General features: G+C 53.5%; 1 protein-coding gene across 4 annotated transcripts in view; it reads left to right on the forward strand.

Moving 5' to 3' along the window:
- Nucleotides 1–705: 705 nt before the first annotated feature.
- LOC144732112 (transcription factor HIVEP2-like) overlaps nucleotides 706–25,378 on the forward strand; it is a 54,698-nt gene continuing 30,025 nt past the window's right edge. The window contains exon 1 of one of the 4 annotated variants that reach the window (XM_078613426.1): nucleotides 706–768. The gene's annotated coding sequence lies outside the window, so the exon portion shown is untranslated. Of the gene's footprint in view, nucleotides 769–868; nucleotides 1,414–1,599; nucleotides 1,854–10,648; nucleotides 10,875–25,378 lie in introns of those variants that run through there. The other 3 variants (XM_078613400.1, XM_078613416.1, XM_078613409.1) reach the window with 3 other exon arrangements.

The raw sequence follows: 25,378 nt of genomic DNA on the forward strand, positions 1-25,378 counted from the left end.
AGCCTCCTCCACTGAGGCCGATCTTGACACCGCTGGTACCAGTCATCGGCAAGTCCACTCAGCTCCACGTCCTCCTGTACCACATCACTCCATCTCTTCTCTAGCCCGTGCCGCGCCCGTTTAGCCCCCTCGATCCGGCCGAACAAAAGCTGTTTAGGCATGCGGTGGCTGGGCCACCGCATGCCTAAACACACACACTCACACACACCCACACGCTCACACACAATCACATGCTCACACACACTCACTCACACACACTCACACACCCACACGCCCACACACACACACACGCTCACACCCACACACACCCACACACGCACACACCCAGGGGCAGAAATGCGGCGTGAATTGAGCAATCAATGACAGAAACGAGGGGCACGCAGACAGACGATGACAGAGACGCTGTGAGAGTGAAGGCAAGAGGCTAAATAGAGAATTGCTGGAGGAGGAGGAGGAGAGACGCATCCAGAGAGAGAGAGGCGAGAGGGTGCCAAGAGATGGGGTGTGCAAGAAAGCCCTCCACCCCCACCCTCGATCTCGCTTCTATTTTTGGCCGTTCTGCCATGCCGACTGCTCCCCCCGCCCTCTGTAGTAGCTGGCGGTGTTGGGGGAGGGAGGGAGGCAGGAGGTGAGCGTGGGAGGGAGGGGGGAGTCGGGGCGGGGAGAGCGAGGGCAGGGCCGGGAGGTGGGGGCGCCATGGGGCGGGGAGCGCTGTGTCCGTGAGCCCGCGACCACCGCCGAACACTGCAGCTGCGCGTGTGGTGTCGGGTAAGTAGGGGCCAAGGGTGGGTGGGATGGGAGGGAGGGATGGAGGGGGAGACGAGGGAGGGCCGCACACCGCCGCATTTTCCACCGCCCCCCCCTCCCACCACCCGAGGCTCGTCCCCGTTTCACTCTCCGCCGCGATTTCCCAGCCGCCGTCTTCCTGTTTCTGCTCTCATATCTGGGGGGTGGCGTTTTTGTGTCGTGCGCGCGCCGCTGACGCCGACGCCGCCGCCGCGTAGAGAGACGAGCCGTGAGCCCAGAGGCCGCGCAGCGTCGTGCCAGCTTCGTGACCCTCCCTCGCTCCTCGCTGCCTCGGATCGACTCCTTGCGTCCACCCCCCTCCCCCCCCCCACGACGCGCACGCGAGACGGCGCCGCGTCCGGCCCGGCTCGGCTACTCCCCCTCCCCTCCTCCCCTTGCCGTGGAGCCGGTGACGAGAACGTGGCACGTACCTTGGGGCCGTGCAGTGTCGACTACGCGCATCCGATTGAACTCGCACCCCTCCCCCCAACCACCACCACCACCACCACGCCCGCCAACCCCTTCCACCACCACCACCTGAACTCTACCGCAGTTCCAGCAGCTCCCCGCTCCTCTCTCCTCCTCCTCCTCCCGTCTCCCATCCCGGCGCCGAGGAGCACTTGGCAAGTAAGTGGCGGTAATTGGGGCGGATTCGCGGGACGGTGCTCGTGAGTGCGACTTGGGGCACTTTGGCGAGCCCTGGAGAGGGCACCACCGGTCGATAGCCATCGGTCGAGCGCGCCAACCCCCCACACCCCCCCCCCTTACCACCCCCCACACACCAACCCCCCACTCCCCCCGCCGCTCGGCTCTGCGCCCTAGAGGTCTCTTTCAAGGACCATCAGCGAGGAGAAGGAGAAGACGGGAGAGGTGTCAATTCAGAGAAGTTGTTTCACAAGAGCCGGACCACCGCTCACTTTGGGCTCGTTGGTAATCGGCGCGCTTCAATGGAGAGGGTGTGAGAGAGGGACCTGGTGGAGGGGAAGTGTCACACGCTGGTCATCACCCTCCTCTCGGCATTGACGCGAGCGCACGGGCAGCCCACTGCTACACCCGATGTCGCGATGGTAAGGCGCTTTGCTTTGTTTGCTGCTGCTGCTGTATTCGCGCATATGGCACATTTTTTTTTGTTCGGGAGATACATGGCTATGGCGAGGTCTGTTTGCCACGGCGAGAGGGCTTTGGAGAGAGAGCTCGCGTTGTTTTGCCGTTAGCTGATTGAGCGCTGAGTTTAGTGGGTTCACGACACGGTCCATCGTTTCGTTTTGCGTGGCCACAATCGCCCCACTGTGGCCGGTGTTTTTTACTTTTACATCTTTGAAAGAGATGTGCGCGTCGGCCTGTTGTAGATGTTCCGATGCGTTTGATGGTTACACCGGTGTCTTCGATTTACGTGCAATGAATAAGGACCATTGCCAGAAACGTCGCATGTTACATATTCATGTGTTGGGGGTTATTTTTGTTTGGTATAGGTAGGTAGGCGGGTTTAGTTGCCATCTGGATTGTAACGTGCGCGCATTCGGAGGTATCTGTGACCACGTTCATCCCGAACCACAGCAATTGTCAGAGTCAGTCACGAATCCACTACCGCACTGCTGCTCGGGTGAGTTTCACAAAACTAGACGGTGGCTCGGAGATGTTAACTACCTCGCCTGGTATACAGGAGGTCGTGGGTTCGATCCCGACCCTCACGATGCCTATATATTGGGAGTTTGCGTGTCTCTCTCCCCGTGGTCGCGTGGATTTTTTTCTTTCTCGGGGTCCTCCGATTTTCCCCCCTTCCACGTTGAGAATCAACATCACGCGTTCAGAGTATTTGGCTGCTATACATTTCCACGCGTGGATAATGATAAGCCACTCCGTTGAGCTGTCATTTGTGGCCAGGTCGCTTTGTGACAAAAAAATATCCACGTAGCTCAGTGGGGCCCTTCACCTGGTTGACAAAAAAAATCAATGTTTAGTTTTAGTTTAGACGCGGCTGCAGTGCACCTGAACGACCGAGCGAGACTTGATTTTTCATCTCCGGCGCCGCAAGCCCCTGCTGTCACTGCTGGGTGTGGCTTGCACCGCAACGGTGCTCCTTTAAAGGTGCGTGGGAGGTGGGGGCGTGGGAGACAGGCAGGGGGGGGGGTAGTTGGTGGTGGTGGCGGAGGGGTGGATGGGGAGGCAGGGCCTTCAGGGTTTGGAGCCGCCGTGATTCATGCCAGCCAGGCCAAGGACACGGGGAGGGGGAAGGGAGGCGGAATGTTTCACGCAGGGCTCCCCCCCCCGCCCCAGCACTCCTCCGTCTCCCAGCCCCAGCAACTTCCTCCCTCCAACCGCGCTCGCCTCCCGCTGTCTTCGTCTTCCGAGATCACGCAACCGAATCTGAAGTTTGATGACGACGTCAGATGTTGTAGTAAGGGGTGGGGGCGGGTGAGGGGTGGGGGTCATTTTTTTTTGGAGAAGGGGGGGGTGGCAAAAGAAAAAAAGGAGGAAATGTCAGCCGAGGCTATAGCAAGAAAAATAATATCTGCTTCATTTTTTTTTACAACTTTGAACAAAAAAAAAGTCAGAAAAGTTTTCCGCTTGCAACGTGGACGCTGCTGACAGCTCGCTGCGGCGTGGCGTCGGCGGCGCTGGTGGTGGTGGTGGTGGGTGGCGAATGTTTGCGGTTCTGTCTGCCCACCCCCGCCTGTACCTTGCCCCCTCGCCGTGTTTACAAGCGCCGGGGTTTTACGAGGGCAGCACCCAGGGCCCGGTTACCACCATAATGGGGGGTTGACCGAAATGTCCGGCCGGCCGCTGGCATCGCTTGAGGTGGTGGGGGGTGCCAATTTTTTTTACCACCGTGCCGTGTCGCCCCGGCTGGATTAACACAGAGGCGGTGTTTCTACAATTGACAGGCTTTTCAGGCAAAACATTTGAATGGCTACATCACTTGGGCTGGCTGGTGGTGGTGGCCACCATCCCACCCAACCTCTCGTGTACCGTGCCGACCTTTACAGGTGCTCCTCGCTAGCAGCACTTGGCCCCAACAGTCTGTGAAGGCTATACGGGCGATCTTTGTCTTGGCACGCCTATAACCCAGCACTGTGGAGGCAGCGATAGTTGGTGGATCACACGGACGTTGACGGGACAAGGTGGAACAGCGAATGTGGACTATACTCCATCTGTTCCATCTGTACGCGATAATGTTGCCCCTTAGTACGCGGTGCGTCACGAGTTGAAATCAGTATTCATATTTTTGTTTACAACCACATTTCTAACGGTCGTTCTGCAGCATCCATATGAAAGAAGACATGCAAGTGTGATAAAACCTAGAAAGTAATTTGATAAGTAGTGCAATAGCATCCCCATGGCGTGTATTACGACCCGTTGTGCCTAATTAAAATAGTTGTATTCATTTTTACTTTGAATCACCTTTGATTAACGCTCATGGTCAACATTCATGTCGAATATCTGAAACTCTCCTGGGCTTCCCCTTGATCGATTCAGCCTCAAATCAGTACCTTGTACGATGTATAAACATCGCCACAAGGGAGACAAAAGCGGCGTGGTGTTTCTCCGGTCACGCCACCCCGTCATGTGGCATTCCGGCCTCCGTAGGTGCTCGATAACAACACTTGCCCCCAACAACCCGCAAGGCTATACTGGGGATCTTTGTCTTTGGACGTTCATAGAGTCAGAGGCCGGATCACTCGACAGACGGATGCTCCCCGTAAGATGATATTCTGTTTGGTTTTACAGTGAGACGTGCTCACGTTGTTTCGCTTGAAGTGTGGTATTGAGTGTCTGTGTTGGTTTTTTTTACGGCTTTCTTTCTTGTGTGGAGGTCAGTGTTTATTGAAGGCAAGATTTTGTAGAACCAAGGCACTGTGGCGGTCTCGCGCGGTTGTACCGACGATGGGGACTTTTGGAGATTGTGATGACGGCGATCCAGTGACATTGCGATGGTGGTGGCGCGGTGAGATTGTAATGTTGGCCGATCCTGTGGGATCGTGGTAGTGGTCGCTCAAGTCGGATTGTGATGATGGTGATGGCGGCGGCGGTGATCCAGCGGGATTGTGCTGTGATGACCAGGTGAGATTTACGCCGTTTGATTTCGACCGTAATCGACTCGTGACTTACAAACAATGAAGCGTCGGCCCTGTGCAAATGTGGGCATGGGCAAATACTGTGCACGTGCCGAGTTTTTAATTATGATAGAGGCCATCAGATGAAGTTTTTGTTGGGTTGTACCACGTGTTGCTTGGCACGATGTCCGACGTTTTGCTCCGCATGCTGGGAGCTTCTTCTGGAACACGAAATGGAGCAGCTCACTTTCTCCCTCGATTATGTAAGGTTGCCAGCTGCTGCGCGTGTCTGATGTAGGCAGGGCCGGCGTTGTTTATGAGCTTCATCACTTGTGCATATATACTCAGGGCAGCCTAGAGAGGGAGGGGTGCGAGGGAGGGGAGGGAGGGAGCAAACGGGGAAATTTGCCCTCACACAAAAGAGAGGACTCACAATGGGCCTGCTACTCTGTCGCTAAACAATTAAGGGGCCAGCCCCACGTGGCGTTCTGTCGCGTGCCTCCAGGAACACTGCAGGGCGGCCCTGGGTCGGACTCATCATGCAGACGTGGTTAAAACCAGAGAAGGCTCCGGATCAGTTCCTGAAGAAGCTCTCGGTGCGTGAAGCGAAACGTCGGGCATCATGCCGAACAATGCGCGGCTATTATTATTGTTGTTGTTCTGTTTGTTTCTCCAGGAAAGCCTCTCTCTGAGTTTCAAGACTGTTTTTCAGCAGGTTCCTAGCATACTTTCGCAGCAAGGGGGTGGCAATATGGCTGCTGCGTGTAATCGCAATTGAGTAATTTGCAGGTAATTATTGAGCCTTGTCATGTTTGGCCAATACCAGTAACATCGGTTTTTTTTTTATCTACGGGAGGAAAGCAGAGAACCCCGAGGAAACCCAAGCAGACCAGGGTGAGGGGACACGTACAATCTTCGACGACAAAGAGCCCCCGTATAGCCAACCCTTCAAAGTGTGCTCCGCTAACAGCACTTATCCCAACGGTCTGTTAAGGCTATAAGGGGGAGCTTTGTATTTGCGTGCTGCCCGCTGGCAGGTAACCCAATTGTGTATTATTATTATTAAACAGGCAGCCGAGTTGTGGTGGCAGGCGCAGCAGCTTCGGAGGTGATGTTGCCGCTTGAGGCCTTAATTTCTCACCGAACATTTTCCAGCTCGCTGATAGAATGGAGTAACACAGACGCGTAGCGTTGGGGGGGGGGGCGGTGGGGTAGCGTTGGGGGGAGAGGTGTGAGTCATCTCCCCCCCACCCCCCCCACTCTTGAATTTTTTTAGGCAAGCCAAAGAAAGAACCGTTGGCACAATATCGAACACGGGAAGATGTGGGGGGGGGGGGGTTTCTGTATATTATTAAATATTATTCAAAGTTCATCGCAGTCGCAGCGGTTTACCGGCTGCGATTCGCTCGGCTCGGTTTGCAAGCGGCGGCGTCGTCGGTTGATCTGCGACTGTCTGCGATGGCTGGAAGGAGCGTTTAAAAAAACTCTATTGTGGACGTTCAACATTTGTTTAAAACAAATACATGTAGCATCGACTCAGTGCCAGCTCCCCCTTAGTTGGTGTTTATACCCACCCCTCGACCCCTTTTTACACGAGGTCACGCTCGATAGGGTTGGAGTAGGCACATGACTCGTAAGCCATAGCCGTAGTGGCAGGTGTACTATTAGTAACGAATATTCTTTTTTTGTTTAGCAGGTAAGGCCCACCGAGCTACATACCTATGTTTTCAGAAGCGAGCTGTCTCTCGCAAATGATAGCTCATCAAAGTGGATTATCACCGTGTGGGAATTTATAGCAGCCAAATACTCTAAACGCACGTTTTCCGATACTTAAACGCACGTTGATTCTAAATGTAGAGGGTAAAAAAAAACGGAGGACACAGAGAAAAATCCACGCGACCACGGGGAGAACACGCAAACTCCAAATATACAGCAGGCGTCATGGTCGGGATCTAACCCACGACCTCATTGCATACCAGGCGAGTGAGTTAACATATCATAGCCACCGTGGCTATGATATGTTAACTCACTGTGGTGTGCCGAGTGGGGCATTTAAATCCGGTTTGATAGCGCCGATAACCAGGCCCGAGTCCTGGCCGGCTTGCGAGCACAGGTGCGACTGTGCGGGCGTGCTGGGCACTGGTCGTGGGGTACATGTGGATGTGTGTGTGGAAATGGGTCGTGGACTTAAAGTGCACCTAGCCCGGCACGAGGGAGAATAGCGGTTATTGTGGGAGTTGTGTGGGCATGGGTCAGGAAGTGAGTGTGGTCATGGGTAGTGTGATCTTGGGCGAGTGAGTGCTTGCGGTCATGGTTTAGTGAGTGATTGTGGTCATAGGTAAGGGAGTGAGTGAGTGAGGTGGGTCATGTGTTAGGGAGTGAGTGTGGGTTTGGTCATGGATGTGTGAGTGAGTGTAGTTCTTGAAGTAGTTAGCGAGTGTGGTCATGGATCAATCGCGACTGAGTGTGGTCATCAGTCTGGGCTAAGACGTGAGTGCGTTTGTGTATTAGTGTGGAGATGTGTCAGTGTGTGTGTCCGTGTGTGAGTCTCGTCGCGAGTCAGGGTTGACACATGGCCATGTGCTCTGGTGGCCCGGGGCATCATGTGGCTGCCCCTGGCTGCTGATGATAAACGCGTGCGTGCGCCGAAATCCAGAAAAGGTCATTGCACAGCGCCGCAATGCCTGGCTTCGGAACAAAATATTCCGCTCGCTGCTTTGCCGCAGGTGTCGCCTCTGCAGTGAGCGAGGCAGCCGCCACACCACGCCAAGTCAAACGCGCATCGTTCCATCGCGAGACGTTCGATTCAGCGGGGGCAGACAGACATACTCCTCCGCACTGGGAGCGGTGCAGGTGGAGATGGCCCACGCTCGTAACCGTGTGAACGCGCGCCTTCTCCCTCCCCTCCCTCCCTCCCCTCCCTTCCTTCCTCCCTCCCTCCCTCCCCTCCCTCCCACCCACCCGCTTCTCGGCTGCGTGAGCACGGGTGGGCAGCTGGGGCTGTCCTCAGCGGAAGGTCATCGAGGACTTGGGCTCGACGCTGTGAAACTGGGTCTCGGGTCAAAAGGGCTCTAGGGTGAGAGCAAAAAAATGAAGGCAGTCAAACGAGGTGATGGCAAAGGTGCAGTCCTGCAGTTGCTTACCCCACGACACTGCTGGCGAAATGGCCACGTCCAGAGGGAGCTTCTCTCGGATCGTATTCGGCCTACTCTTACACGCTGGCGGAACGTCTTGGAAGAGTTAGGAGTTGAGTGTCCACACTTCACCCCACCACACGCGGCCTGCCGATCGACTCACTGTGGCTGCCCCCATTCGTCCACTGCTGGGTTGGACAGGAGGCGCTGGACCGGGTGGGGAGGGATTTAAGAAACTTGCGCCAATCTATCCACTACAGAACCAGGAGATGGAATCGAACCTGCGAACGTCCGGGTCGCGAGTTCAGCATTGTTAACCTTTACGCTGCGGCAGCATCAGTAAAACTGGAGTTTGATTGAAATCGGTTGAACTGGAGATGGTTGGCCACGCCATGAGCGACCACGAGGCCTGTGTGGACCGGTGGGGAATTTGGTGCTACGAAAGACAAAGATCCCCCCCCCCTATAGCCTGAACAGAGTGTTGGGGCAAGTGCTGTTAGCGAGCACCTATGAAGGCAGGCACAGCACACGAGGGGGTGGGTGGCCAGCACCAGGCCCCCACCGCCTTTGTCTCCCTCGAGGCGATGTTTACACACCGCACCAGGTACTCATTTGAGGCTGAGTCGTAGCACAGTGTACAAAGACAAAGATTCCCCGTATAGCTTTAACGGACCGTTGGGGCAAGTGCTGTTCGCGAGCACCGATGAAGGCTGGCACGGTGCACGAGCGCCGTGTACGCACACAGAGAGATGCACGCAAACACACGTGGTGGCAGTCCTGGAAGCACACAGAGGAATGATTATTATCGCTGCTGCTGCTGCTGTAAGTTGCTTCATCCCTGGCGGGGTTATGTAACGTGCCCGTCCATCGCTCTCTCCCACTCCTCTCCGTGTGGCTCCGCGCCTTGCACACCCACGCAGCAGCGGGGTGCGCGCTGCTTGCTGCTACTGCTGCTGCCGCACGGCTCCCAGAGCGTGTCATGTGGTGGAAGCGTGGCCGAGGAGGAGGAGGAGGGAGAGCCTTGCGTCTGCCGAGGAATGTCAGCGGAGAGGCTTCGTGTCGTGTCCACTGCCAAGTCGGCTGCAGTTTAAATGCGGATTTTCTGGAACTGCCGCGTGAACGAGCCATCTCTCGCTCCTGTGAATCGCGCACGAAGGATAGCCATGGGCGAGGGGAGGTGGTGGCAGGGGGGGGGGGTGTGACACTGATGTGGTGTTTACTGAAGCGAGGCAGCATCGTGGGGTATTGCCCGCGGCTCTGTCCTGCTGCCACCACCGAGTGTCCCCCTGTCCCTCTGTCTCTGTCCTTTGCCTTATCCGTGTCTCTCTTGAGCGTCTCCGAGTCCTGCTGTCTCAAAGCGTCTCCGTGTCCCCCGCTGTCCAGTGGCGTGGCTATCGAGGAGCGGTGCATGCATTGGGGCCCATGGGGCAGGAGGATTCCAAGCTGCCGGCAATTAAACATTTTTTTTTTTAAACGGGGAAATTGAAAAGGTGGCCCCATTTAATTCCTGACACTGGGGCCGATGTCAACCACGGCTTCTCTCCCCGGATGTCTCTGTGCCCTGGCTCCCTCCGCGTCTGTGTGCGCCACGGTCTCTCGGGGTGTCCCCCATCCCCGTCTCCTGCGAGTGGGGCCCCGCGTCCTGCTGTGACCCCGTTTGGTCCCCGTGTCCTTGAGGAGGGGGCACCGTGGTGACAAGCGGCCGCGCGTTGGCGTGCGTTCGTGGGTGCGAGCGTCATAATTACACCACGAGCCCCCCATCCGCCGCACCCCCCCCCCCCCCCCCCCGTATGTACGTGTATGTGTGAGTGCCGCTCTCACGAAATTGCTTGCTCCCCTTTATTTAGCCTTCCCGGGCCGGTGATGCTCATTTCTAGAAATCGTCGCCACGGCAACCACTGCATCATAGCCCCTGCTGCTCGGAGAGAGACGACCGGAAGCGGCCTTTATTTAGAAACTCCGCGCCGCCCCGCGCCCCACCACCACCGCTCGCCGCAGTAGATTAGCGTTAATTTGACGCCGTGATCCGATTGTGGTTCTCCGCCACCCAATCCTTCCACCCACTCCCGGCCCTCCTCCACCCCCCCCCTCTCTCCCCCCAGCTTCCCCCCCCCTCCTCACCGCCTGCCCCTGGCGGTCCCTCCCTCCCTCCCCCTCTGTTGACGGCATCGCTCGCCCGGCTACTCCGCTCTTGCCCTCCCACCCCCACTCGCTCGGACCCACCCACCCACCCGCACGCCCTCCTCCGCGGACCCCGCTAGCCCCGCTCGAGCACCCGACCCACCTCGCTATCCTCCTCGCACCCTGAGCCGGTGTGCGGTGCGGCGAGTCAAGGAACAGCGGAAGAGAGAGTGAGAGAGAGACATGCGGCGAGGGACCGGAGGCGTTGAGAAGGAGGGGAGATAGGGGGAAGAGATCTAAGGGGGGAGGAGTGGGGGGGGTTGGCTACGTACGGTGCCAAAGACGTTCAACATTCATACACACGAGAGAGAGAGAGTGGAAGAGATAGACACGCGGAGAGAGGGAGATGAATACAGAGCCAAGGGTAGAGACGCAAAGGCAGAGAGCGAGGGACGATTAGAAAGGAACTTTGGGGAAGAAGAGAGAGAGAGAGAGTGAGGGTGGAAGTGAGAGTCACGAGAACCTAAAGGGGTGAGAGTAAAAGTGAGCGCGGCGGGAGGGAGGGAGGGAGTGCGAGCGAGCGAGCGTGAACGGCACCGCTCAGTGACGCTCAGAGGAGGCACCAGCAGCAGCGACGGGCATCTCCTGTGGTGGACGCGACTCGGACCTAACACCACCCAGGGCCAGCCGGGCATCTGAGCCGGTGTCAGCGGCGGGCATCGGAGCAGCAGCACAGCGCCCTGGGCGCCCGGGAGCGGAGTGCGCGGCGGACCGAGCCGTGAGTCGGAGCGAGCCCCGGGGTCGTGTCGTGCGTTCTGTTGTCGTGTGGAGGTGGGAGGGTAGTGGTGTCGGTGGTGGTGTCGGTGGTGGTGTGCTCGGGATGGGTGGAGTGGGGTGATGGTGTTGAGGTTCACACACAGAGAGACAACGCTCGGCTTACTGCAGAGGAGTGTTGGGGTGAGTAAGAGAGCGGCGTGCGTCATCCTGCACGCCGAATTCGTAGCAACCCCCCCCCACCCGCTCTTACCATGTGGCGTATTAGTGGTGGGTGGGGGGTTGGAACAAAAAACAAACGCATGGCCCGTGGCGTCGTCGATAGACTGAAAGCACCGTTCCAGTTGTAGCTGGTGGATGTGGAGAGAGAGGGAGAAAGGTCGTGGTTCGGAGTCCTCTCAAAGGTCTCGCATCGTCAACTCAATGTGGTCAGTTGGCCGGGAGGGCTCGGGGGGGGAGGGGGGGGAGCAGCTCGCGATCACAAGGTGGCGAGTTCAAATCCTTGGTGGGGTGGTTGACCCAGCGCATCCTCCCTCCGGAGGTCGATACTATAATAATAAAAAAACAAGGATTCGTGCCACTTTGTGAGAAAGTCAACGGTGGTTGGGCCTAGACTCTCACCTGCCATAGGAATGTGGAATTGCCACCACTGGCTCTGCAGGTCTGTATAACAGGAGATTAGCATCAACGCCTCAATGCTCAGTTGAGCATCAAGTGGTCTGGCAAGTCAGCCAGAGTCTCCACGATATTGCATCACGGGTAGCCGAGTCTTTTGCATTACCTCATATCGGCCACACCGCTAGTAGTCGGGTAATATGAATTGCTTCTGCCCGCTTCGTTGCTGTCGGCTTCATTCATTTATTTATTCGTTCTTACATTTTGTTATTTTGGTGACCCCAAGTCACTGGAGCAAATGAGGATCGCGTTGGTGTCTTCAGCTCTCACCTGGTCAAACAAAACACACCTGAACTCATCTTGACTCAAAGCTTTCGTGACTGCAGGAATTCATATTTTTTGGGTTTTTCGGTAAAGTCAAGCTTTACCGAACGACCCGAAGAATACGAAAACCTGAACTCGCTCACTCATCATCATCGCACGCAATCGTTGACCCACTCGTTCGACCACTCACTCTTGATAAACGAGACTCATCCTGGTCTCTTGAGTTCTCAACCAGTTAAGCAAATGAACCGTGAAAGCTGAATAATAATAATAACAACAACGTTACGTAACGCACTCCCAATGAGTTCATTGGCTTATTTACGAAAAGACAGCATTGCTGGTGTTGCTGATATATTTACAGCAGCCGATGAGACCCAATCGGTGTACGCATCAGTCTCGTTGTCTATCATCATCATCATCAGCCATGATCAATCCACTGCTGGATGAAGGACTCCCCATGCCCGTGACCACCTCTCGCGATCCTCCCAGCCAAAGCTCCCGTTAGGTGCTGGGTGGGGTGGGTGGGGGGACGCTGCAGAGGAAGAGTTTCTTCCGCTGAACGTGCCGAGAGCCGTACGAGTCGCGGAGTGTTTGCGAGCCAGTCGGCTTGTACCCACACACCCACCCAGCACGCGTGGGGAAGGCTGCCGATGTGTTCACGCCCTGGTCTGTCAGTGGTGTCTACAAGAATGGCAATGTTTACATCGGTAAAAAGAAGTTCCGTGTTTGCTTGTATTTCCGTTTCGAGAAACAAGCGTGGCCACGTGCTGCGTTTGAGTCTGCGTCCGTGTGATGCCGTGCACGTGTGTGCGTGTGTCAGTGCGTTCGTGGTTGTGGGGAGCGGCAGTTAGCGCTACGCTGAGCTACGAACCTGGCCACCTGGGTTCGATTCCCGCTCACGGCCAACATCGGTGACGATTACCTGAACCAGTAAGGGGCATCTCTTAGGTCGACTCAGCCTCAAATGACTACCTGGTGTGGTGTGTAAAACATCACCACGGGGAGACAAAGGCGGCCGGCCATGGTACTGGCCAACCCAGCCCTTCGCGTGCCTGTTAATGAACCTTACGTAAAACGTGCTCGAGAACAGCACTTGCCCCAACAATCTGTTAAAGGCTATACGGGGGATATTTGTTGGTGCTGTGCTTTTCTGTGTGTATATATGTTTGCGTGCGTCTATGTAAGTGCGTGCGCGCGCGCGCGTGCGTGTGTATGTTTCCATTCGTTGTAGTGGTGAATTACGCCGTGGGGAGATATTGCCCACTCGCTCGCTCAGTCACTTATCTGCCACGAGCACGCGTGCCCGTTGTACGAACACTGCTGGGGCAACGCTTCGGTTGGGGAGTCTGGGGCGTGTGGGGGGGGGGCAGAGGAGGAAGAGGGGGATGGGCTGTGGGGTCTGCACACGTTCCCAAAGCCATTGGGTCATAAATTACCAAACAATTAGCAATTAACACGTTCAGCCGCGACCGTACCCCCGGGGCAACGCTCCCTGCTTTGTTGGGCTCACGGTTTGTCCTCTTGTCACCATTACAGTAAAGTCCCCGCATGCACACGATGAGTTTATGTACAGTATTTATTTAAAAAAATTGCGTTAAACAGGGACCCATATATATTTTACATGGAGTGTCCTTGCTAACAACATCCCTGTACATTTGTTTTAAAAAGTCTGACTGCTGATGAGCAGTCAGGAGGGTGAAACCGGTCAAGACTTTTCCGGCTTAAAGCAAATATTGGTTGGTCTGGAAAAACAATAGACCGATAGACCAAAACACGTGTTTTATTTATTCGTGGAGACAGAGCGGATGGAGTTCTGATCGTGTTGGCCTTCACCTCCATGTACGTGACTCGCATTTACACAGCCGCAGCAAGAGCAGCGCCGTATTAAGCTAGTGCGAGGCCTGTAGCATATGTTATGAAGGAGCTCTAAATAAAAAAAACGCAAATATGAAAACACATATTTTATTTTAACTTGCATAGTAAAGTCGTCGTTTATTTTCATTTGCAATACAGCCAGATAATACGACAAATCGCTAACCTTAAACACCCAGTCGTCCATGAAAGTTGAAGGCAGTATAGTACTATAGTAATAGAGCAAGTGCAGATTCAGTGAACCGGAATTGATAGCTTCAAAGCATTTAGCGCGGGGCCCTTGAAAGTGCGGGGTCCATAGCATATTATACTTTTGCTACGAGGATAACCCGGCACTGCGTAAGATGTATCCTGAATGAATTTTGGGCCGGGTGCTGAAATATTTTTCTCGGCCACTGAAACAAGCAGACCTTGCTGAAATTCATCCTTGCCTATCCACTGGTGATTAATGGGACCCACTCCATGCTGCGTGGGTCACGGGGGTTATTTGACCCCACTTCACCACGACGGTCAGCGACGGCTTGGCGAACTCGGGAGGAGAAAAGCAGTACGGTACAACTATTTTACGTATTCTGAACTGTCCACTGCTGCTCCACAAGGTAGCCCCGCAACAACCGACTACACCTGTTAGCGCGGGAATTATTTGGTAAAGCTGCGGCTGATGCCTTCGCGGTGGTGCACAATCACGTGGCCCTAAAAAGGGGAAAAAATATAGTGACGTTTCGGGCAATAGCCCTTTCGCAGCCCATGGAGGGTCCAGAGAGTTAGTAAGTTTCTACCTTTGACTCTACCTGTGAGTCTGTACCTCCCTGGCCTCTCTACGTGCTGTGAAAGAGGGCCCAATGCTTGGACATTAGCCGATTAGAAAAGTTTTATTTTTAGGGCAGTGTTCTTGTGGAGGAGTGATGGTTGGGATGAGGGACGCTTTTTGGGCAACATCTTGGCGTCTCAGCGTTGCGAACTTCAGGCCGGCACGTGGCTAATCGTTCCTGCAAGGAGTTCACTGACGTCCCGTCGTTTGCTTTAGCCGCACGGCCGTGCCGTGGCCTGGCGCGCTGGACGCGTGAAAGGACAGGCAGAGGAACGGCAGCGATGGACGAGCGTCCATGGTCCTCTCTGTTGCAACCCTGGGCTCATTCTCGGCTGATCTGGTGGACTTGTGCTCGGCGTATGTTTGACATCTATCACGGCTTTCCCAGGATCGCCCCTCCACTCGTTGAGGAGGTAGCCGTTGTCCTGGGATATCTGTTAGTTTGCGAAATCATAGCAGTGATGGGTACACCCTTCTCGAGACGATGCGTTTACCTGCGGTGCCAGATATTCGTATTATTCTTCTCCTGTCCGTCCGTGATGTGGTCCCGATTTTTTGGGTATACAGCTCAGAAGCGGCGACGCCAGCGGATTGCGTTCCTTCGCCAGGTTCTTATTTATTGACTTATTTATTTTCACACCCCCCCCTCCCTCCCCCACCGTTTTATTCTTCCTGTTTCGCGTTTTGCCGCAACATCAGCACATTCTCCTCCTCCGTTTCGGTGGCCGGAGTTCAAGCCGGAGCTGGCGCTCGAGAGAGAAACGTTTCTTTGAGCCCTCTGGGCGTTCGTGGCGAAACCCAAAACAAATCTGCTCCCCCCCCCACTCTGCTCCTGGCTCCGCGTGGCCCTCCCTGTGTTGTGCAAGCGGCGTTTCAGCCCAGCCCAGCCGAGCTAGCACAGAGCGAGTGACGTATGAGGCCAGTGAAAAATATTCTTTGGTGGGAGGGTGGGAGTTGAAATTGAATTTTGTGGGGGGGGGGTTAAAAAAAATATTTTTTTCCGAATGAAATGTAAAAAAAGCACTCGGAAAAAAAATCGTGCGATTTATCCTTGCGTACAATGGCAGCAATTTGTTTAGAAGCGAGATGGCCAATGTCAAGGTCTGCTCGACGTCACGAGAGGGCTTCAGGAGAAAGTTGGTGCACTTTTGCGGTCCCTCCTCCGTTGAAGGAGTGCAGGCTGCAGTGGTTTACTCTTTGGCGCAAAGTGAGGGTTGTGTCTGACCACAAACATGCAACATGCATGTCCAAACACAAGAGAGAGCAAGGTTATCGGCAGCAGAGAATGTTGTGGACGCATAATGACAGCGGCAGCGGCGCGATTGTTACATGGCTGTACGACGAACAAAAAAAACGGCTTGAAAGTTAAAATGAATAAAAAAATAGACAAACATTGCAAATTGAACAGACACGCTCAGGGTCGTGAGCGGAACATGGAGGTCAAGGAGACTGCACCTTTTGTGTATCCGAGGTGATGTCTTGGTGGCAAGCTGTCAACAACCTTTCTTTGTATACAGGAGAGATATTTTGAGTTTGCGTTGTTTTCTCCGTGGTCGCATGTATTTTTCTCCGCCCCCCCCCACACACACACATTTATAATCAACACACATTTAGAGTATTTGGCCGCTATACATTTCCACGTGACGATAATCCACTTCATCGAGCTATCATTTGTGATAGCCAGATCGCTTCTGAAAACAAACATCTACACAGCTCAGCGGGCCTTACCTGGTCAAAAAAAAAATCTATACAAATTCGTTCCTGGGCTCGAGTTCCGCAGTGGAGAAGTCGAATTGGAATCATTTTAAGATGGGCAAAGGATCTGGACTGGGCGTGTTGTCGTCAGAGAGGAGGGCTCGAGAAGGAGGATTCCAAGAGGCTGAAAGAGGAAGGTGACGCTTGACGGCTTGAGAAAGGAGGGGGGGGGGGTGTGGCGGGGGGGAACTTGAACCAACGACCCTGTCATTAGGCGGAGGCCTCGCGGAGAGATCTCCGCTGTTCGCAAGGGAGAGCCGCGGGTGGCTTAAGGTCGGATTATCCCGACAGGACGCGACTCCGTGCGGAGTTGGGGATTATTGATCGGCTCCAGGGACGCAGCCACTGTGGGGGTCTTGACACACCCCCGCCCCGACACACACACGTCTAGGCACGGTTAAGAGCAAGCCACAATAATGGGGCAAAAAAAATGACTCTTTCGAGTCCGCATTTTTCTCTCCACACGGTTAACAAGGCGGTGTTAATGCTGATCATGCTAAAGACGGAACTTATAAACACACGTCAGCGCACGAACAGCAGGTTCGGTACTGATTCAGCAAGCAGCAGCCAGTAGCTGCACAGATTTAAGATAATTGCAGTGCAGTGGACGAAGTCTTCTTATCCGTGACGACGCGGGGAGCCAATTTAATCTGCCCAGAAACCACAGGGAAACGCATCGCTCGCTCGGCGGCGGACACCCGCAGCTCCTGCCGTGTGCTCCTGCACGGGCTGCGGTGACCAGGTGGGGGCCAGGTGCGGCCAGGTGTAGCGCCACGTGGAGAGGGGGGGCGGGTGGGGGTGGGAGGATATCTGCCCCCCCCCCATTCCCCCCACTCCCTGTAGAGCACGTGTCCCAGTTTACGCAGGAGCGTTCGTGCGCGCACGCATCGCCCGCCCGCCCACACCTGCTCCGTCTCCGCCGCGACGATAGATTTGTTTTTGTTTTTCCGAGTCTCTGTCAACACCGCCCCCCCTCCAGGGGGGAGGAGGGGGGGTCTTGCGATAATGGATCCGACTGGCGCATCTCTTTCTCTCTTTCTGTCCGTCTAACCGGGTCCGTCGGTCGCGGTCAAAATTCACTCCGGCCCCGACGGGACGCAAACGTTGAGGTGAAAGGTTTTAATTGAAATTCGCGAGATGTGTGGCGAATGTCTCCGTTCGGCCCATCCCTCGTGTGATTTATGGCTCGTGGCAGTCCGTTATTGGGTGTACGATGTCAGTGATGAATGTATGTCTTCCCACAGCCTTTCGAGTTTTGCTCGTCCTCCAAGTGCAGCTGCTAAACTTTGGTCTTGCTTCATTGTCCGATCTTCCATCGTCTGTGACGGTCACCCCGAAGCGTTCTAAAGAGGTGGTTAAATTTCGATTTAAAGCTTTCGTGACTGCAGGGATTCATCTTCTTGGTTCTTTCGGTAAAGTCACGTAGAATGGAAATAATAAAATAATAAAAATAAAACATAATAAAATAATTCTCACGACGTTTCGTGTAGTACTAATCACATACCTGCACTTCCCATAAATATGCTAAATTCATCTTGATATGCAAATTCCTTTGTCAAGGCGCTCTTCCCCCTCCAACCCAGCTTAAATATACGCTGCCAAGCCTGGTGGTGTTCATTCAGACGCTGTCTTTCTGACAGACCTGTTCTTCACCTGAGGACGGCTGCTTGCGTTGTGGCCGAAACGTCGTGAGAATTATTTTATAATGTTTTATTTTTATTATTTTATTATTTCCATTCTACGTGACTTTACCGAAAGAACCAAGAAGACGTTCTAAAGAGTTTGCCCCCATTCCACCGTCACCTGACCTTACATCGACGTCAGACTCCAGTTTTTCCTGCTATCACCGCCTTCATCTCTTCCGTGTTGGTTTCCAAAAACCATGAGGTTATGACGCCATTCGTTGCAAATCTTGATATTCGATCTGCGAGTTCTTTCTCCGCTTCCTGGAATCACGTCTGTGTCATCTGCGAACCCAAGAGTGTGTATATTTCCTCCTCCAGCAACAGACACTGTGCCTTCGAGGTGTATCAGTGAGTCTACCATCATTTCTTCTCCCGAGATGCACGTCTAGCCATCCGCACCCACCGTCCTCAAGCCGCAGATGAAGTTCTGACCCGCCCCGACTGGACATATGTGATAAAAAATTAACCCGTAAAAACAAAGTTTTTCTCTATAAATCCTTCATATGCTTGGCGGCTAGAGTCCTCTCGTCCTCTGGCTTGAGATGGCTGCCACCGATGGGTCAGATGATTGCCTGCCACCATTAAGCAATTGGTAATTAAATATAATTTATTTTTTCCTAAAAAGTGTAAAATTTTGGAAAAAACATTTCATGAAAATACATTGTCACGCACAACGAGTCTGTGTGCAAAATGTCAGCTCGATTGGATCACGGGAAGTGGGTTAAAAAACGACCGAAAGATTTGCACGGTCGTAAGCACGCAAGCAAGCAAGTGAACTTAATATAAAGGATTTAAAAATAGAGCTTTATAGCTCATCGGATTCCTCCAGTATAAATACATATTCAGATTTTGATTCTGAGATGCTAACAGCTCATGAGGCCAGATCCATATGTGAAGGGCGGCTTCCAGGAATCATCCAAGTGATTTTTTCCTCACTCCATCTAGGGGGGGGCGGGGGAGGAGGGTTGGGGCAAGCTGCACACACAGAGTGGAAATGGGGGGGGAGGGGGGGCAGGTGGGACTACCTCGCCTGGTATACAGGAGGCCTTGGGTTCAATCCCAACCCTGACACCTGCTGCTGTATATTTGGAGTTTGCGTGTCTCTCTCTCCGTGGTGAGATGTTAACTACCTCGCTTGGTATACAGGAGGCCTTGGGTTCAATCCCAACCCTAGACACCTGCTGCTGTATATTTGGAGTTTGCGTGTCTCTCTCTCCGTGGTGAGATGTTAACTACCTCGCCTGGTATACAGGAGGCCTTGGGTTCAATTTCGACCCTGACGCCTGCTGTATATTTGGAGTTTGCTTCTCTCTCTCTCCGTGGTGAGATGTTAACTACCTCGCTTGGTATACAGGAGGCCTTGGGGTCAATCCCGACCCTGATGCCTCCTGTATATTTGGAGTTTGCGTGTCTCTCTCTCCGTGGTGAGATGTTAACTACCTCGCCTGGTATACAGGAGGCCTTGGGTTCAATCCCAACCCTGACGCCTCCTGTATATTTGGAGTTTGCGTGTCTCTCTCTGCGTGGTGAGATGTTAACTACCTCGCCTGGTATACAGGAGGCCTTGGGTTCAATCCCAACCCTGACGCCTCCTGTATATTTGGAGTTTGCGTGTCTCTCTCTCCGTGGTGAGATGTTAACTACCTCGCCTGGTATACAGGAGGCCTTGGGTTCAATCCCAACCCTGACGCCTCCTGTATATTTGGAGTTGGTGTGTCTCTCTCTCCCCATGGTCGCGTAGATTTTTCTCCGGGTCCTCTGATTTTTCCCTCCACATTTAGAATCAACGTGCGTTTACCGAATTTGGCTGCTATACATGTCCACGTGATGATAAGCCACTTCGTTGAGCTATAATTTGTGGCCAGATCGCTTCTGAAAAAGAGCTACACAGCTCAGTAGGCCTTACCAGGTACAATAAAATATAGTTTAGTTTAGGTAAACAAGCTTAAATAGATATAATACATATACATCTTGACTTAAAGCTTTCGTGACTGCAGAAATTCATATTCTTTGTGTCTTTCGGTAAAATCACAACACAAGCAATCGTCCTCCTTATGACCATTGCTTGTGTTTTGATCGAAACGTCGTAATTTTTTGTTATTTTCTTTGAACCTATATACGTGACTTTACCAAAAGACCCAACGAATATAATACATACAATCTTGGTTTGAAGCTTTCGTGACTGCAGGAATCCATACTCTTGGGTTCTTTCGATAAAGTCACGTAGGTAGAAAAATTTAATAAAACCAAAAAGAATATATCAATAATATAGTGATGTATTATTATTTTTTGTTTCATTTAATTTTTCTACAATATGTGACTTTACCGAAAGAACCAAATAATATAATACATATATACACACACACACGAAGTGTTTGGTAGAGGATTGGGCGTTGAGGGCCCAAAGAGTAACGGATTTTCATCTCTTTTTTTCTTGGCGCAAGCCAGACTTGTAATTACGGGTTTAACTTAAAAAAAAAATGCACCGTTGCCAGCCGACCTGTTTTCTGCCCTCAAAAATGCACACGTTTGTTGCCGAGACGCAAATTAATTAAGGGCAGGAAAAAGCTGGGTTCTAGGAACAAGGCTGTGTTTACACCGGCCCCGTGAAGTGGGTTGTGTTTCACGAATGCAGCGAGGAAGATTGATTAGGCCGGGGGGGGGGGGTAGGTAACGAGGCCTTGCAGTTGCCTGGTGTTAATGTGCAATCATAACGGGCGTTTGTAGAGGGGGGTTTTTTTTGGAGAGGGGAGGGTAGTGAAGGTAGCAGCACCCAGCAGGTTAATGTTAATACTTGTTATGATTTACAAAAAAGAAAAATCAGTACAACAACAAGTTTGGGTTTGGCAATGTTTGATCGTTATATGCGAAAAGTAAATTGAGAATATTTTGGGAAAGTGTCGAGTGCATGGCAGTGTGCGTGTGTGTCATCAGTCATCTCAGTCAACCAACGCAGGGGCACCTGGGTCTGTCCCGTGACCTCCTGCCAGCGAGCCCTCGACAAATCACGTGATAGCCTCGTGGTGCACCTGGCCTGGCACGAGCACCGTGGTGACGTCACCGCCACTTAGTGGCGAACGGTGGTGATTGTTGTTTGTGGTGGTGGTTGTGGTTCGCGTGGTGGTGCCCCTGTGTGTGACTCTGCCTCTGGTGGTGTGCGTTCGTGGTGGTGTGCGTGTGTGCATGTGGCAGGGTGTGCGGTAGCGATTGTGTGGTGGTGCTGGCCCCCCACCCCTTTGTGTGCCATGCCGACTTTCATAAGTGCTCGCTAACAGTACTTGCTCCAAAAGTGATGTTAAGGTTATAGGGTGGGTGTTTGTCTTGTGTGGTGGTGGTGTATGTATCCATAATAAAGGGTTTTTTTGGGGTTAGATCGCGTAAATATAAATGTGGTTAAACCCGCCACCACCCAACACAGCGAATTAATAAGGGTTGTCACGTAAACAAAACGTGCCAATTAGTTACTAATTCAGCACATCGTGTGTTGCAGAGTGGTGATTATAACCAGCTTCATCAGGCGATAGTCAGAATTATGATTAGATCTCTGACCCCCAGGAAGAGGCCTGTAGGTTTGCTGAGCGTTTCTGTGACATATTAGGGGGGGGGGTCCCTCAGGCCAGATAACATCACAGGGCAAGGTGGGGATGATCCTGCTGGGGCTGCGGTGCCTCAAATATTGTAAGTAGCTACTTCCTGTGAGTGGCTGGCCGAGGTGCCATCTGTTGAGGAAGTACAAAGAGTGATCCTGAGTCTGAGACCAGAAAATTGCTGAGGGATGGGTGGCATTTGTTTCAGACTGCCCAATATCACATACTCACACGAGGAAAGGCTTGGTGGCACCCCAATGGTGTTTCAGGCTAGGGCAGTTCTATGCAGACGCTATATTCTCTGTCCGTCTGCTACAGCAGAGGTGTAAGCAATTTCAACGAAACCTCCATCTCTGCTTTATTGACCTCGTCAAGGTCTATGATATCATCAATAGGCCAGGCATCTGGGTTGTTCTTTTTTGCTTTTGGGGTCCTGACTCTCTGCTCACAATCATCGTGGACATTTATAATGGTGGGCAGGCCTGGGTAAAGCTACGCGGCCAGGAGTCAGAGCCATTCCCTGTTCACCTATGGGTACGGCAGGGATGTCCTGCGGCTCCTACATTATTTAACTTCCTTTTCATTCTCATAGTTCGAGAAGCTTTCCATGGCTTTCCCAGAGTAATTTTCCTCTGCTAAGGATACAATTGGAGGCTGATTTATTCCCGGGTGTGGTCAAGGGATGGCTGCCGATTGTTCAACCATGTAAGTATGCTGGCAATCTGGTAATTGCTGCTCATTCTGAGTTAGAGGCTCTGCTGTTGAACCTGGAGCATGTCACGAAGAGGCGGGGCCTTACCATGAGCCCCACCAAGATCAGCATCTGTGCATGAGGCTCTTTAAGGACGCTACTGGGCAGTTGGAGGCAGTCGCCCTCCGGCAACAGCGTTGTGCAGCGGAGCGACACAACAACACCGACTTGGGGACACAGTAGGGAGCACAGGTGGTGCATCAGCCAGTCATATCAGTCCGTCGATGCACCTGGGTCTGTCCCGTGCACCACCGGCCAGTGAGCCTTCAACACTTGACGCGGCCTCAAAGGGCACCAAGCGCGGTGTTGGTAACGTCGTCGCCGCCGTGAAGTGGCCAACTGCGGCGGCGGCTGTTGTTGTTGTTGTTGCACGGGCACGCGCCCGGCGTGCGCGTGCCCGTGCTTGCGCGTGCCCGTGCTTGCGCGTGCCCGTGTTTGCGCGTGTGTGTGTGGGGGGGGGGGGGGTTTGCGCGCGCGGGGCTCCACGGTGTGCTCTAACCGATGGTGTTAATTAAAATGGCCTCGCGCGATGTGGCACAAGTGTGCCAATCACGGGAGGGAGGTGTGTTCCAACGGTAGCAATCCGCGGGGGTGCAGACCTCCCCCCCTCCCCCCGCCGTTAAAACAACACTGAACCGCCCAAACAATTTTCACGATTGCTGAAGAAAGAAACCTCCACGCGGGAGGTTCGATCGCCCACACAGAGCGACGAGGAGCACTGTGATGAAAAATGGCAACGTCGTCACGGCGGGTCTCTGTTGTCGCTGTCTCTCCAGCAGCAGATTGAGAATGGATTACATTTTTTTTGTACACAACTGCAACAGTGGGTCTGAAATGTGACATTTATATCAGCGCTTCTTCTTCTGTGGAGGTACGATTACAGGGAAACCAATTATCTCTGCAACGATGCATTGCCTTTTAAATGTGCTTTCAAATCGGCTACGGTCAAACCACGTAATCCCAGCGTGGGTCGTGTGAACGTCTTGTCCAGCCAGCGACATCAAAGCTATCGGGTCGTACGCGGTGCACCTACACCGGGGGTCCACAGGCCGAAAGGGCCCCAAAACAAGAAAGGAGAGGGGTGCGACATTGGTGATTACCGGACGGAAGGTCCCACATTTGATTCCGTGCACCGGCACTCCAGCAGTCAACGAAAATTCCTCTCGACACGGCGGGGGCGGCGAGTGTCATGTGACCGCATTTGCCAGCCGGGAGAGGAATTTCTGCTGAACTCGGGCCGCGTTCTTGTCTGAGCGGAACGACGGAGTCGACGGGAGAGAGACAGAGAGCGAGAGAGAGAGTGGGCGGCGTTGCGGAGTGATCAGCAGCCGCCCGCGTCAGACCCCTTTGTGAATAGGAAGCCACGGCGCGGTTTTGTGTGTGTGTGTGGTGCGTTCGTTATCAACAAAGCGCATCGCGTGCTCACCAAAACCCCGCCGTATCGCCCGGCGCGTACGCCCGCACGCCGCTTCCTGCGTCGCGCCGCTATTTATAACGGGACCTCGACCCTCGGGGTGAGTCACGCTGCACCAACGGGGGGGGGGGGGGGCGGCGTCGATCGGCGAACGCGCAAACGCCGAACGCGAGAGGGACCCGCGCGGCGCTTCTCCGATCGGCCGAGCGTTCCCGCGTGCCGCCGTTCGAGCGGCACGCCCGCGCACGTGGACACCCCCACGAGGTTGCGTTACCCCAGTCGCCAGATCCTTCCACTGTCACGCAAGCCGGTCGTACAGCCGCTGTGAGTTGACCCTCACCGTCCGGAAGATTCTCCAGGGGGCTCGCCCTTGGTCCACCTTCCCGCTCCGTAGAACTCACTCTCTCCTACCTGTCTTCTTACACCTACCTGCATTCCCCTTCCCCTACTCGCCAACCTCTCCCTTCTCGTCTCGCTCTACTCCCTTCCGCTCACTCTCCAACCTCTCCCTTCTCATCTCAATCTACTCCCCTCCATGCACTCTCCTCCCTCCCCCCTCGCATCTCACTCCACCCCCCTTCCCGAACTCTGCAATCTCTCCCCTCTCATCTCGAATCTATTCCCCTCCATGCACTGTCCTACTTCTCGTCTCACTCTACTCCCCTCCACGCAGTAGAGTGAGATGAGAGGGCAGAGCCAGTATAGCGCGTGGCTCGTTGCTCCTTCTCTGCTGCTGTTCCCTGTGTCTGTATTTGCCTTCCTCTATCTGTCCCCTTTGCTCACATCCTCCCCCCCCTGTCCCATCGCAAACTCAGGACCTTCCTCTTTCCATGTGTACGCTGCTGTATCTCTCTCCATCCAGATTCCTCAAATCTCTAGAAGCGTGTTTCGCCCGATTTCTTGTGTACCATACCTCGAGACTCTCGGTTGCATTCAGAGGATGCTTCGTAACCCCACGTGGGCTGGTGTAGCACGACAAGCGGGCTGGAAACGATCAATGGGTGAACATCGGTGACTCTACTATTACGATGAAGGTTGCTGTCCTTCCCCCACACCCCGATTCGCACGGTTGACTACATCTGTGTGTGTGTATGTGTGCACGCGCATTGTTAAATCTGTTTGCTGTGATGGCGTTTTCCCCATCGGGTAAAGATTTCAATTAGAGGCGCCATTGGAGTCGTTCTTTCAAAAAAGTCGTAATTTAATTAATCCAATCAATTCGGCATCGGTGTTCCTCTGGAATGCCGTCACCGCACTTTCAACCTAGACACACTCGAGCAAGGTGCAAAACACAATTACCGTTAAAAAAAACTCGATAATTACACCGTATGTGTGGCCTTAAAATAAATACATCGAATAGGCTGCGTTTCGGGCAATGGGCGGAGGCCAGACAGACAGTGGACGATAAGAGTTGGAGACTGTCCCTGTTTACGCAATGGTTCCTGATGAGAATTACATTTGTAAATTGAGCGCGTATGAATAGTTAGCCATTGAATACCAGACACAGACACTTCATTAATCACAAAAAGAGTATTATTTAAAAAAAATGAAAAACGCCGGAGGAAACGTTAATATGTATTTTTTTCACGACCTGAAGACGAACTGACAACTTGATTTCATTTACACCTCCGTCATCGGAATGGGAGAGGGTTAATTGGGGTCAATCAGCGCCTCGTGTTGATTAGGATTTTAAT

The sequence above is a fragment of the Lampetra planeri genome, chromosome 2, assembly GCF_965212315.1.
Source record: "Lampetra planeri chromosome 2, kcLamPlan1.2.h2, whole genome shotgun sequence".
NCBI lineage: Eukaryota > Metazoa > Chordata > Hyperoartia > Petromyzontiformes > Petromyzontidae > Lampetra > Lampetra planeri.